The following is a 15,624-nucleotide window of genomic DNA, read 5'->3' as shown; positions in this document are numbered from 1 at the left end:
ACCTAATTGGGGAATAGCCACACCTGTGATTGCTGGCAGGGACAGATTTACTATCAGCCACCTCCCCCCCTCCCCCTTGTCTGGTTTTCTCCCCCACGGATTCTTGTGGGTGGGTTGGCGGGCGGGTTGCCCGGGGTTGAGGTGGAGGTGTTCCCCTCGCCTCCTCCTTTGGGCCATGGTGGTCCTGTGCTTTCTGCAGGGGCGCCCGATTAACTCCTCTTGTGACCCCTGGGCTTCTGTGAGGAGGTGCCTGGTTAACCCGCTTTCTACCCCCTAAGCCTGAGCAATGGCAACGTAGGCAGAGACGCTGGGCACTCTGGCAGTGGAGGATGCGTGGGGCACTCCGGTGGTGGAGGATGCGTGGGGCACTCCGGCGGTGGAGGACGCGTGGGGCACTCCGGCGGTGGAGGACGCGTGGGGCACTCCGGCGGTGGAGGAGGCGCGGGGCACTCCGGCGGTGGAGGATGCGTGGGGAACTCCGGCGGTGGAGGAGGCGCGGGGCACTCCGGCGGTGGAGGAGGCGCGGAGCGCTCTGGCGGTGGAGGACGGACGGGGCGCTCTGGCGGTGGAGGATGCGTGGGGCGCTCCGGCAGTGGAGGATGCGTGGGGCGCTCCGGCGGTGGAGGAGGCGTGGGGCAGTCTGGCAGTGGTGATGCTGGCCGCGGTGCGGGGCACTCTGGCAGTGCCGTTGGCAGCAGCGGGGCACTGAGCCCTCTGGATGTGGACGTGCGACTGGCTGTCTCCGTGCTTCCCGAGCAGCAGGTAGAGCGGCTGGCTCTCTCCGTGCTCCCCTCAGCAGCAGGTAGAGTGGCTGGCTCTCTCCGTGCTCCCCTCAGCAGCAGGTGTAGTGGCTGGCTCTCTCCGTGCTCCTCTCAGCAGCGGGTAGAGTGGATGGCTGTCTCCGTGCTCCCCTCAGCAGCAGGTGGAGCGGCTGGCTCTCTCCGTGCTCCCCTCAGCAGCAGGTGGAGCGGATGCTGAGGTTGGCCTGGCAGTTGCCCTGTTCACTGTGGAGGTGGAAGCTCCTCCCCTTCCGGCTCTGACGATGACAGCGGCTCCTCCTCCTTTGGCACTGGAGATGGCAACGGCTCCTTCCTTTCCAGTGCTGGAGACGGAAGCGCCTCCTTCTCCTTTTGCACTAGAGACAGCAGAGACTCCTCCCCTTTTGGCTGTCTGGGTGACAGCGGCTCCCTCTCTGGCGTTGGAGTTGGCAACGGCTCCTTTCCTCGCCTCTGGGAACAGCCTCTCCTCCCCTTCTCCAGCCTTCGGGCAGGCAGCTCCTCCTCTTCCTCTTGGAGGGGGCAGCACACGTGCCCGAACTCCGCGCACGTAAGGCACCAACCTTGCTCCTTGAGGCCACGAGGAGGTTCTCCAGTCCACCATCTCATTGGGTTGGGGTTCCAGCAGATCCAATTATGTGTGTGTGTGTGTGTGTGTATATATATATATATGTATATATATATATATATATATATATATATATATATATATACATATATATATACATATAATTTGCAGTCCTGCCCTGGGTCTCACTTCTGACTCCACATGTGACAGGGTAGCGCCACGGCTCAGTCTAGCTGCTGGCAGGAATTAGACCCAGGGACAGAAAGCTGCAGTTTAAGCACACGTTTATTAAACAAAAAAACAAACAGGAACAAACAATACACGCGACAAGGGCCAAAATAAAAGGTTTAACAAAAGAAAAACACACTTGTACGCTGGGCATTAACCTTCACTACCACGTTGCAAAACAATACAAAAATCACAGTTCCAACATCCTCCTCCACAAACAAAGGGTTTTGCTTACTTTTTATACTCAATTACCTAATTGGGGAATAGCCACACCTGTGATTGCTGGCAGGGAAGGATTTAACCCTATCCCTGCCGACCTTACATTTCCACACACACTATTTACACCAGCAGGGCTTCTCCCTGCCACAGAACAGACACGGCAAAGAAAAATACACTTAGAAACATACAGCAGGCAGACTTGCACAAGATTACTGTTCTAGAATGAGAGACACCTTACATGTGTTAAATATAGAGCTTGTTATAAATCACATTGGTCTGGATTAAACACCTTGATAATAGAGTTGCACAAACCAATTGTTCGATTATCATTCAGGTCAAGATCTCCACAGCTGAGGGTCATTGGTGTTGACTGGGCAGCGATCCACACAAACCCAAACAGCTGCTTCACTCGTTTCACTCTGAATGGTAAATCAGCCCTCCCCTGATTGTCAGTCACTTGCTAAACTAGGACCAAGCTGGGTGCTGATCAGTACCTGTGGCAAAGTGGTTTATTGTGTACAGGTGCAGGAGTGATGCAGTGCGTAATTAATAGACAGAGAGGTTACCTGTGGCAAAGTGGTTTATTGTGTACAGGTGCAGGAGTGATGCAGTGCGTAATTAATAGACAGAGAGGTTACCTGTGGCAAAGTGGTTTATTGTGTACAGGTGCAGGAGTGAGGCAGTGCGTAATTAATAGACAGAGAGGTTACCTGTGGCAAAGTGGTTTATTGTGTACAGGTGCAGGAGTGATGCAGTGCGTAATTAATAGACAGAGAGGTTACCTGTGGCAAAGTGGTTTATTGTGTACAGGTGCAGGAGTGATGCAGTGCGTAATTAATAGACAGAGAGGTTACCTGTGGCAAAGTGGTTTATTGTGTACAGGTGCAGGAGAGATGCAGTGCGTAATTAATAGACAGAGAGGTTACCTGTGGCAAAGTGGTTTATTGTGTACAGGTGCAGGAGAGATGCAGTGCGTAATTAATAGACAGAGAGGTTTATAATCCAGTTGGAAATGGTTTATTTTTATAATCCAGGTCTGGTGACCAAATAATAATCCCCGGAAATACACAACAATGTGTAGATGTGTAGTGCACGGAGTAAATAATAACGGGGTTGCAGTCCCAAATAATAAACACAGATATCCCTCCTACAATATACAAACACGGTCACCAGTCCTGGGTGCGTGCTGTAGTGCTCGTGTTGGGTGATACAGGTTTATAAGTGACAGTAGTGCAGTGCTGTAGTGCTCGTGGTGGGTGATACAGGTTTATCAGTGACAGTAGTGCAGTGCTGTAGTGCTCGTGGTGGGTGATACAGGTTTATAAGTGACAGTAGTGCAGTGCTGTAGTGCTCGTTGTGGGTGATACAGGTTTATAAGTGACAGTAGTGCAGTGCTGTAGTGCTCGTTGTGGGTGATACAGGTTTATAAGTGACAGTAGTGCAGTGCTGTAGTGCTCGTTGTGGGTGATACAGGTTTATAAGTGACAGTAGTGCAGTGCTGTAGTGCTCGTTGTGGGTGATACAGGTTTATCAGTGACAGTAGTGCAGTGCTGTAGTGCTCGTTGTGGGTGATACAGGTTTATCAGTGACAGTAGTGCAGTGCTGTAGTGCTCGTTGTGGGTGATACAGGTTTATCAGTGACAGTAGTGCAGTGCTGTAGTGCTCGTTGTGGGTGATACAGGTTTATCAGTGACAGTAGTGCAGTGCTGTAGTGCTCGTTGTGGGTGATACAGGTTTATCAGTGACAGTAGTGCAGTGCTGTAGTGCTCGTTGTGGGTGATACAGGTTTATAAGTGACAGTAGTGCAGTGCTGTAGTGCTCGTTGTGGGTGATACAGGTTTATCAGTGACAGTAGTGCAGTGCTGTAGTGCTCGTTGTGGGTGATACAGGTTTATCAGTGACAGTAGTGCAGTGCTGTAGTGCTCGTTGTGGGTGATACAGGTTTATAAGTGACAGTAGTGCAGTGCTGTAGTGCTCGTGGTGGGTGATACAGGTTTATCAGTGACAGTAGTGCAGTGCTGTAGTGCTCGTTGTGGGTGATACAGGTTTATCAGTGACAGTAGTGCAGTGCTGTAGTGCTCGTTGTGGGTGATACAGGTTTATAAGTGACAGTAGTGCAGTGCTGTAGTGCTCGTGGTGGGTGATACAGGTTTATAAGTGACAGTAGTGCAGTGCTGTAGTGCTCGTTGTGGGTGATACAGGTTTATCAGTGACAGTAGTGCAGTGCTGTAGTGCTCGTTGTGGGTGATACAGGTTTATCAGTGACAGTAGTGCAGTGCTGTAGTGCTCGTTGTGGGTGATACAGGTTTATAAGTGACAGTAGTGCAGTGCTGTAGTGCTCGTGGTGGGTGATACAGGTTTATCAGTGACAGTAGTGCAGTGCTGTAGTGCTCGTTGTGGGTGATACAGGTTTATCAGTGACAGTAGTGCAGTGCTGTAGTGCTCGTTGTGGGTGATACAGGTTTATAAGTGACAGTAGTGCAGTGCTGTAGTGCTCGTGGTGGGTGATACAGGTTTATAACAGTGACAGTAGTGCAGTGCTGTAGTGCTCGTGGTGGGTGATACAGGTTTATAACAGTGACAGTAGTGCAGTGCTGTAGTGCTCGTGGTGGGTGATACAGGTTTATAACAGTGACAGTAGTGCAGTGCTGTAGTGCTCGTGGTGGGTGATACAGGTTTATAAGTGACAGTAGTGCAGTGCTGTAGTGCTCGTGGTGGGTGATACAGGTTTATAACAGTGACAGTAGTGCAGTGCTGTAGTGCTCGTGGTGGGTGATACAGGTTTATAACAGTGACAGTAGTGCAGTGCTGTAGTGCTCGTGGTGGGTGATACAGGTTTATAAGTGACAGTAGTGCAGTGCTGTAGTGCTCGTGGTGGGTGATACAGGTTTATAACAGTGACAGTAGTGCAGTGCTGTAGTGCTCGTGGTGGGTGATACAGGTTTATAACAGTGACAGTAGTGCAGTGCTGTAGTGCTCGTGGTGGGTGATACAGGTTTATAACAGTGACAGTAGTGCAGTGCTGTAGTGCTCGTGGTGGGTGATACAGGTTTATAAGTGACAGTAGTGCAGTGCTGTAGTGCTCGTGGTGGGTGATACAGGTTTATAACAGTGACAGTAGTGCAGTGCTGTAGTGCTCGTGGTGGGTGATACAGGTTTATAACAGTGACAGTAGTGCAGTGCTGTAGTGCTCGTGGTGGGTGATACAGGTTTATAAGTGACAGTAGTGCAGTGCTGTAGTGCTCGTGGTGGGTGATACAGGTTTATAACAGTGACAGTAGTGCAGTGCTGTAGTGCTCGTGGTGGGTGATACAGGTTTATAACAGTGACAGTAGTGCAGTGCTGTAGTGCTCGTGGTGGGTGATACAGGTTTATAAGTGACAGTAGTGCAGTGCTGTAGTGCTCGTGGTGGGTGATACAGGTTTATCAGTGACAGTAGTGCAGTGCTGTAGTGCTCGTGGTGGGTGATACAGGTTTATAAGTGACAGTAGTGCAGTGCTGTAGTGCTCGTGGTGGGTGATACAGGTTTATAAGTGACAGTAGTGCAGTGCTGTAGTGCTCGTGGTGGGTGATACAGGTTTATCAGTGACAGTAGTGCAGTGCTGTAGTGCTCGTGGTGGGTGATACAGGTTTATAACAGTGACAGTAGTGCAGTGCTGTAGTGCTCGTGGTGGGTGATACAGGTTTATCAGTGACAGTAGTGCAGTGCTGTAGTGCTCGTGGTGGGTGATACAGGTTTATCAGTGACAGTAGTGCAGTGCTGTAGTGCTCGTGGTGGGTGATACAGGTTTATCAGTGACAGTAGTGCAGTGCTGTAGTGCTCGTGGTGGGTGATACAGGTTTATCAGTGACAGTAGTGAAGTGCTGTAGTGCTCGTGGTGGGTGATACAGGTTTATAACAGTGACAGTAGTGCAGTGCTGTAGTGCTCGTGGTGGGTGATACAGGTTTATAACAGTGACAGTAGTGCAGTGCTGTAGTGCTCGTGGTGGGTGATACAGGTTTATAAGTGACAGTAGTGCAGTGCTGTAGTGCTCGTGGTGGGTGATACAGGTTTATAACAGTGACAGTAGTGCAGTGCTGTAGTGCTCGTGGTGGGTGATACAGGTTTATAACAGTGACAGTAGTGCAGTGCTGTAGTGCTCGTGGTGGGTGATACAGGTTTATAAGTGACAGTAGTGCAGTGCTGTAGTGCTCGTGGTGGGTGATACAGGTTTATAACAGTGACAGTAGTGCAGTGCTGTAGTGCTCGTGGTGGGTGATACAGGTTTATAAGTGACAGTAGTGCAGTGCTGTAGTGCTCGTGGTGGGTGATACAGGTTTATAAGTGACAGTAGTGCAGTGCTGTAGTGCTCGTGGTGGGTGATACAGGTTTATAACAGTGACAGTAGTGCAGTGCTGTAGTGCTCGTGGTGGGTGATACAGGTTTATAACAGTGACAGTAGTGCAGTGCTGTAGTGCTCGTGGTGGGTGATACAGGTTTATAAGTGACAGTAGTGCAGTGCTGTAGTGCTCGTGGTGGGTGATACAGGTTTATAACAGTGACAGTAGTGCAGTGCTGTAGTGCTCGTGGTGGGTGATACAGGTTTATAACAGTGACAGTAGTGCAGTGCTGTAGTGCTCGTGGTGGGTGATACAGGTTTATAACAGTGACAGTAGTGCAGTGCTGTAGTGCTCGTGGTGGGTGATACAGGTTTATAAGTGACAGTAGTGCAGTGCTGTAGTGCTCGTGGTGGGTGATACAGGTTTATAACAGTGACAGTAGTGCAGTGCTGTAGTGCTCGTGGTGGGTGATACAGGTTTATAACAGTGACAGTAGTGCAGTGCTGTAGTGCTCGTGGTGGGTGATACAGGTTTATAAGTGACAGTAGTGCAGTGCTGTAGTGCTCGTGGTGGGTGATACAGGTTTATAACAGTGACAGTAGTGCAGTGCTGTAGTGCTCGTGGTGGGTGATACAGGTTTATAACAGTGACAGTAGTGCAGTGCTGTAGTGCTCGTGGTGGGTGATACAGGTTTATAAGTGACAGTAGTGCAGTGCTGTAGTGCTCGTGGTGGGTGATACAGGTTTATCAGTGACAGTAGTGCAGTGCTGTAGTGCTCGTGGTGGGTGATACAGGTTTATAAGTGACAGTAGTGCAGTGCTGTAGTGCTCGTGGTGGGTGATACAGGTTTATAAGTGACAGTAGTGCAGTGCTGTAGTGCTCGTGGTGGGTGATACAGGTTTATCAGTGACAGTAGTGCAGTGCTGTAGTGCTCGTGGTGGGTGATACAGGTTTATAACAGTGACAGTAGTGCAGTGCTGTAGTGCTCGTGGTGGGTGATACAGGTTTATCAGTGACAGTAGTGCAGTGCTGTAGTGCTCGTGGTGGGTGATACAGGTTTATCAGTGACAGTAGTGCAGTGCTGTAGTGCTCGTGGTGGGTGATACAGGTTTATCAGTGACAGTAGTGCAGTGCTGTAGTGCTCGTGGTGGGTGATACAGGTTTATCAGTGACAGTAGTGAAGTGCTGTAGTGCTCGTGGTGGGTGATACAGGTTTATAACAGTGACAGTAGTGCAGTGCTGTAGTGCTCGTGGTGGGTGATACAGGTTTATAACAGTGACAGTAGTGCAGTGCTGTAGTGCTCGTGGTGGGTGATACAGGTTTATAAGTGACAGTAGTGCAGTGCTGTAGTGCTCGTGGTGGGTGATACAGGTTTATAACAGTGACAGTAGTGCAGTGCTGTAGTGCTCGTGGTGGGTGATACAGGTTTATAACAGTGACAGTAGTGCAGTGCTGTAGTGCTCGTGGTGGGTGATACAGGTTTATAAGTGACAGTAGTGCAGTGCTGTAGTGCTCGTGGTGGGTGATACAGGTTTATAACAGTGACAGTAGTGCAGTGCTGTAGTGCTCGTGGTGGGTGATACAGGTTTATAACAGTGACAGTAGTGCAGTGCTGTAGTGCTCGTGGTGGGTGATACAGGTTTATAACAGTGACAGTAGTGCAGTGCTGTAGTGCTCGTGGTGGGTGATACAGGTTTATAAGTGACAGTAGTGCAGTGCTGTAGTGCTCGTGGTGGGTGATACAGGTTTATAACAGTGACAGTAGTGCAGTGCTGTAGTGCTCGTGGTGGGTGATACAGGTTTATAACAGTGACAGTAGTGCAGTGCTGTAGTGCTCGTGGTGGGTGATACAGGTTTATAAGTGACAGTAGTGCAGTGCTGTAGTGCTCGTGGTGGGTGATACAGGTTTATAACAGTGACAGTAGTGCAGTGCTGTAGTGCTCGTGGTGGGTGATACAGGTTTATAAGTGACAGTAGTGCAGTGCTGTAGTGCTCGTGGTGGGTGATACAGGTTTATCAGTGACAGTAGTGCAGTGCTGTAGTGCTCGTGGTGGGTGATACAGGTTTATAACAGTGACAGTAGTGCAGTGCTGTAGTGCTCGTGGTGGGTGATACAGGTTTATAAGTGACAGTAGTGCAGTGCTGTAGTGCTCGTGGTGGGTGATACAGGTTTATAAGTGACAGTAGTGCAGTGCTGTAGTGCTCGTGGTGGGTGATACAGGTTTATAAGTGACAGTAGTGCAGTGCTGTTCCGGGTTTGGTCCTGGCCCTTAGCGACAGCTCCGGAACGTGTTAGCCGTCTAATAATTACAAACAAGAACAATTATAGACAAAACAAACAAACACTCACAATACTTTTTATCACTGGTTTTCAGGTTCAATTTGTAAACCAAAGCGAAGGAACAGATTGCGTCTCTCCATCCCCTTTTATGCCGTCACACATGACCCCTTGGTAAACGAGTGCAGCCGCCCCTCCAATCCGCGACTGCCACATCGTTTCCCTTCCAGGTCAATGAGTTAATGCACCGACTTCCCTTGAACCCTGAGAAACAACTGTTGGGCCAGCCCGTCCAAGGTACTGTTCTCGCTGCTTAGCGCCCTCACAGGTCGGGAGGGAGATATACCACCAAGATTCATTGTATTTCTGTCACAGTACCTCACAGTCATGGCTCTTTATAGCAGCTGTGCAGCTCTTAGCAAGCCTCCCAACCTGAGTGTGAAGCCAGTATTTGACAAGTGATTGACTGCTGATACTGGAGAGATCAGGCAGCTGCCGGGGGTGGGGGGGACAGGGAGCCCTGACCAGTTCAGAGCAGCCCTCTGACCAGTTCAACCAGTTCAGAGTAGCTGTAGTGTTTAAGTCTTCCAGTAAAACATACAGTCAATGCACACATGTGGACTAACGTATTATAACATGTTGTGATTTAATTACAGAGATCAATTACAGTCAGCACTCGGATAATCCCCATTATATATATGTAACAAATTAATGCACATACCAGTCACACACGATTTCCGTCACCTGTTTTCTGATACAAAGCCCATCTCTTCAATGTTACAATGTACTTGTTTATCCATTACAGCCAGTGTTTTGTTTTTTTCTCGCATGTCAAATCAGTCTGTCTTTATGTTGCAGTTACACAGCGCTTCCTCCAATTTCACATGATGAAAATGCAGCAAAAACAAAGCGAGCGAGACAAGCTACAGTAATGTACAAGTTAATCAGTAAACAGTTTTAGATACTGGGATGCATTTTTTTAAATCTGTGATCTTTAGTTGTTTTTGGGCATTTTCATTTGCAAGTGAACTGTAACATTTGGGCCTTATTGAGCACTATATTCTGCAATTTTGAATACTGACTTTGGATACGGTTTTAATTCTGGAAACTGTTGTTGTTTTTTTTAATCTTTTGCTAAATTGCATTGCCTTTTACGTTTAACGCAGTTCTGTGAATCGGTAACATTTTGATTTCATTTTGCTGTTGGGTCGTTAATGGGGAAATTTACATACTGCTACAATACTTAGCGGATTTAAAAGTATGTACTGTATTATAGTCCATGTGTCCGCAGTCGTCTCTTTTGGCAAGTGATATTTTCACAATCATATCATTCTGAATTAAAATATTTCTGTTGAAAATCTACTACTGTAACAACAAAACCAACTACAGTACATCTAAATGGAAGCCTACTTATCTTAAAACACAGTCCTTTCAGATATGTATTTTTGACATTTTGACGTATCTTTTTTGTGTACCCTGAAAAACAGACTAGGGATGGAACAGGCCAAAATGAAATAATCAGATATGCATCACACTCGTTTAACCGTCACTGAAGTCAAAGTTTTATAGTGTTGGATATGTGAGTAGTGACTGTATTATTATTATATATCAGTTCAATTCAATTTAAATTTAACTTCCACTAACAACTACATCTCCCAGAATGCAATGTCTTCAATTACAAGAAAACAGTACAGAACAAAAAACAACCCAACACACATTATCCAATCTCTGGCTAGTCCTGTTGTCTTTGCAGCCAATCACAGTAAGAATAAGAACAATTCGAAGCTACAGGTTGAACAATTCGAAGCTACAAACCCAACTGGAACCATCGTCCGAGGCAACCACTAAAAAAAGGTGCTTATAATATTAAACAAACTGTTTTATAACTTATTAATACATTTCCTTATTTTATTTATCTGTATGGCTTTATATTGAAGTTTTAACATGTTCACTGAGTTTAAGAATTTAATTTAATTAAAAATATAAGTAATGTAATTTGCAGAGTCAGTGTGATACCTTGAAAGAAATGCGCTGAGCCGATAGAGTCTTGTGGAACACATGTGTGGTTGTACAGTAGTTCAAAGTAACATTGCAGTTAAAATGGAAGGCTCTTTTTTAATGCCTACCCCACTACCGTTAAAGATTGTACAGTATTTATCGAGATTACTCATGACTTCAAATTAACGTTGCATTTTACCCCCTGAAAATACATTTTACTCTCTCAGTGTTAATTAGAGGGTAAGTTACTCCCCGCCCCAAAACCTTATTTGGAGCGCTGCTTTGATGTTTTAAAAGGGGTCACCATTATCAAAGACATGCCTGTTGAACACAGAGGTCAGCTGTAGTGTTTGTACAGCAGGATGTGTGCAGTGTGCGGTTATTGATTCAAAGTCTTTTCCATGCACACGTAGATAGTGCACACATGCAGTCTCATCCACACTAATGTTAACATCATTGAAAAGTAACTGCTCTCTGATGGAGGGCTTCTCATGATGGCTTTTCTGATTGCTTGCAAAGTCCCAGTGTGTTAATGTTGTTTAAACGTATTCAGTCCTAAAGGTTAAAAGTTTCGTAAATTAAACAGAATCTAAGTTATAGTATATAGTTACATACAGTACATATTCACGCATCATTGTTCACACATATCTATTTTCATATACATGTCATAGCCTAAGCCATAGGAGGCTCAGGTTGCTAGATTCAGGCTGGGACAGTAGCACCGCTTCTCATCAAGGCTGGAAACAGGACAGAGTGCAGTGCTAACCAGTAGAAACCACGTTCTGCACCGGAGAAAGACAAAGCTTGTTAAAAAAGCTAAGAAAATGTGTCAACTTTCTGTCTGTCTGTCTGCCTTTTTGTCTAAATGATTTCATGACTGCTTCTTCATGTGCAAGGGAAGCAGAGAATGAGAGACAGTGTGAGGGGGGGGGGGGGGACGGGACCAATAGGAGTCGTAGGCAGCTGGTAACCCCCCCCCTTACTTCCCTCCATCTCATTGTCACCTCTGAGACTGGTATTTAACTCTGGTGTTGAGAAGGTGCTGCGGTGACTTCTTGGACACTGGACTGACAAGGCTTTAAAGTGTACTGCTGAGACTGGATCAACTGTTCCTGTCGTAGAGAGAGAGAAAGAAAGGAGGACTGCTAGGGTACTGGATAGAAAAAGACAAGACACAAAAAGAAGAGGACAGGAGAAGAGGCTCCGTGAAAGAATAAGAAACAAGGACAATAGAAAAGAAAACAGGTTTACAGAATATGCTTCATCAAATGCAGAATTGGTGCCACAAGTTACAATTGTATTAAAATATATATTGTTCTTAACAAGAAAGATAGTAGTTTTAGATTGGACAAGGAGAACTAGAAAGAAAGAGAGAAAGAAAGAAAGAGAAAGAAAGAAAAAATATCCATTTAACCGAGTTAACTGGATATTTGAAAACACTGCCTTCTAAAAAGTGCTTTTGGTGCTTGTCAGTAAACTGAGAACATTTCATCATCCCTGGAACTTACCCCATCCTGAATACCCAGCTCAACACAAACCCACGACACGGTAAGAACTGTTTCATATCTCCACGGGCATGGCATTGTGTTTTTTACAAACTAACATTGCAGAATGAGCCAACGGATTTGTAATTTTCTGAGTCTGAGATTGTGACTTTTCTTTGTCTTTAACTTCTACCTCTTATCTGAAGAAGAGACTTTTGGAAAGCTAGTGGTGTGTGTGTGTATATAATATATATATATATCCTATCTTAGACTCTTAAAGGTACAGTAGCACCAAAAATAAGTCTTGTTCATGCATATTCTATGTGGAACAGCTACTCACACTTCACTTAAAATAAAAATCTTTTTAATTATTTTGGAACTATTTATTTTTAGAAAGACTGTAAGAAACGTGAGTTCATTGACAAGCGTTTCCACTAGAAGTCTTTCTCAATGCCTGCAATAGAAACACTAAAATAAACTTAATGAAGTCAATGACAAACGTTCAGTGTCTTCAAAAAGGACTTCTATTCAAAACATTGAATTTTAGTGTTTCTAAATTCAGGACGATTGTGTGTTGTAATAGTTATGGGTGAACTGTATGTTTTTATTGTTAAGAAAAAAAATATATATATATATGTGTGTGTGTGTGTATATATATATATATATATATATATATATATATATATATATATATATATATATAAATATATATACACACACACACACAGACATCAATACGGAAGTGTATTATTAAATAATGAACGTTATTGTTAAATTCAATATTGTATTTATCCACAGTTTAATGTGACTGGCAGGTCCTGCATTGTGTTTCTGGATTGTAATGGGTTATAGATTTGTAAATTGTGACACATCAACCAACCAACCAACCAACCAATCAATCAACCAATTAATAATGAATTAATAAACAATGAATATAAGATGCTGGCGGTGAGGCTGCAAGCGTGCGCTTCAGTCCGGGTTCTTTATTTGGGTTACAATGTGTTTGAAGAAGCTGTGAATCCACACAGTTAAAGAAGCACATGTGGTGTCCCTCACAGATACACATTATAAACACAGCTACCCATTCACCTATTCATTAATTTGTATTTTCTCTGTTTTAAAGTCAGTTGAATTCAGCCAAATGGAAGTTGATTCTGAAAGCCTTGTATGAAACAGGTTATCATAAATCCTAGTCTAGTCAGACACTAGACCAAGGTTCATTGACTGTGTCAATGTTTTAATGAATAACAAATAATATGGAATAATATTTCATCTTAATATTTTCAAACCTTGGTTTGACCTGAACAAAAATGTAATGAGGTAATTGAAGAAAACCCAAAGAACTGCAAACAAAGTTAAAAGAAAGAATCAAAATGAAATAAATGAACTATAAATTAAGTGTTTTTAATAAGAGTGGACATGTTGTACACACTCAAATCAGCTTATCTTTTTTGCTTTCACAAGCTAACACATGCTGGTTCTTAGACATCAACAAAAAATCCAGATTGCTAATCTGTTTGTTTGTTAGTCATTTACAGAATAGAAAACCGTATCGACCCATTTCTTTAGAATTTAATTTGCAATATTGTTATCAAGTAAGTAAATTCGGATGCAGCTCTTACAATCAGCAGAGAATGATTACAACAGTATTTAGTTTCTGAGAGAAAATGCTTGTTTTCAATGCAGTTAAACTAAACAAGTACTTGCATATATTCGAGCCCCCAATCTTCCATTCTAGTGCCTTTTACAATATATATATATATATATATATAATATATTTTTTTTAAAGCTGTTTTTGTTCATTATAAGTCAGTCCCCGTTGGAACCTACTAGCAGCAGCTGCAGTTATAACATCACTGAGTGTGGATCTACACTCACAATGTATAACATCACTGAGAGTGTGGATCTGCACTCACAATGTATAACATCACTGAGAGTGTTGATCTGCACTCACAATGTATAACATCACTGAGTGTGGATCTGCACTCACAATGTAAAACATCACTGAGAGTGTGGATCTGCACTCACAATGTATAACATCACTGAGTGTGGATCTGCACTCACAATGTATAACATCACTGAGAGTGTGGATCTGCACTCACAATGTATAACATCACTGAGAGTGTGGATCTGCACTCACAATGTATAACATCACTGAGAGTGTGGATCTGCACTCACAATGTATAACATCACTGAGAGTGTGGATCTGCACTCAGAGTGTCAATAACAAAGCGTTCGGAACGTTTAAACTACAGCATGCTCTGTAGAAACAGATGCAGTACTTTTTAATGTTGATTTAATGACTTCTAACATGTTCTCCAAGTGTTGGGTGGATGCCTGTAAACAACATGAACAAGTCATTTAGAAAACAAAACATATTTCAATAACCAAAGACTTCCAAAGATTTAAATAATAAAGAATTGAAAGATTTTTAAGTGAAAATATGAATTCAAAGATTTTAAGCTGAAAGATTTTACAAAACTAGTAAAACATTGAGCATATAGAAAAAAAATACATTTCTAGCACGATAAGTCCTGAAGGTTTGGAGGATAGGACCCTTATACATATGAGTTGCATCCCGTATGTTATAAATGATCCTCTTCAGGAATTAGAATTGCAAATGCTGACCCTGCTGCTGGAGGTTGCTGGTGGTTAATTCGAGGACAGAGGGGTGATTTTTTAAACAGCTCATCTCCACGCCAGACTCGGAGATTTCCATATCCTATTGCTTTCCAATCGAAACATCCTGACAGATTGAAGCTGTCGGGTTTAGTCATGATCGCTGTCCAAGGCTCACAGCCCCCACACCTTAACTTTCTCAGCGCTAATGGTTTATTTATTTACAGTGTCCGATTCTTTATACCTAAAGCTGGTCTGTAAAGCCTGAACATATTTTTATGGGAAATAATGACTGTTTTAACAAAAACAACATGGGAATGTTAAGTGTAGCTGTTTACAATGTGTTATATAATTGCATGATTGTATCAAATATGACAGTATAGTAAGTCCAGCAAATTACTGTATAGCAATGTTTCCGACAATTTTTAAATATTAGACAGGGCTGTCCCGCGCACGGCTGTTGAGTCTATGCTTCACTGAGTGCCACAATATGTCTCTCTTGATTTCAAGGTGAAATCTGGACAATCTGTAGTTTTTAGGTAGAAAAAAGTTAGGATGCAAAAAAGCAAATAATGTAATGCGAGTGTAAACATTGTGAAAGCATTGTAAGAAACCATTTAATCTGGGATCAGATGTTATTATTGGAACTGCTATCCTCATTGCTACGTTTAAAATAATTGCCAAATCACAAAAGTGTCGGTTTTATCACAGTTGTTGTTTGTTTTGTGATTTGGTCGTTTTTTAAATACTGACAGCGGCACTGGTTTTGAAAGCATAGGATGGGTGCTTCCTCCAGGCGTTGAGACATTATTTAATGGTTTAATTGGTAAAATCAGGACCAGCGTATGGTGTGTTGTCTTTGTCAGAATTGTTGCTGTTTTGTAATTTGGTGATTTCAAATGTGCAAGTTTTATGCTACTGTAATTGTTTTATTAGTGAAAAGGTGAAAAGAGAGGAAGAGAGGGGGTGTTCAGGGGGAGGGGAATACGCTACTCCACTGTGATAGTCAGTGATAGTCACCTCTTATGCAGGTACAGAGCTGGTGTGAGGAGCTCATGGCTCTAAGTGATCTCTAATGTACTTTGTCACCTCACCATTGTGTCCCCAGCACACAGCTTTTACAGGGACTGCC

The 15,624-nt window shown here is 44.0% G+C and overlaps 1 protein-coding gene across 3 annotated transcripts in view; it reads left to right on the top strand.

Moving 5' to 3' along the window:
• LOC117965634 (E3 ubiquitin-protein ligase Rnf220-like) overlaps positions 1 to 15,624 on the top strand; it is a 126,700-nt gene that overhangs the window by 69,237 nt on the left and 41,839 nt on the right. For 2 of the 3 annotated variants that reach the window (XM_059007254.1, XM_059007252.1), the window contains exon 1: positions 11,419 to 11,937. The exons of the other annotated variant lie outside the window; for it this stretch is intronic. The gene's annotated coding sequence lies outside the window, so the exon portion shown is untranslated. Of the gene's footprint in view, positions 1 to 11,418; positions 11,938 to 15,624 lie in introns of those variants that run through there. 3 annotated transcript variants of the gene reach the window in all.

The sequence above is a fragment of the Acipenser ruthenus genome, chromosome 34, assembly GCF_902713425.1.
Source record: "Acipenser ruthenus chromosome 34, fAciRut3.2 maternal haplotype, whole genome shotgun sequence".
NCBI classification, from domain to species: Eukaryota; Metazoa; Chordata; class Actinopteri; order Acipenseriformes; family Acipenseridae; genus Acipenser; species Acipenser ruthenus.
The sequence above is the reverse complement of the archived record's forward strand: the minus strand, read 5'-3'. Positions and strand labels throughout refer to the sequence as shown.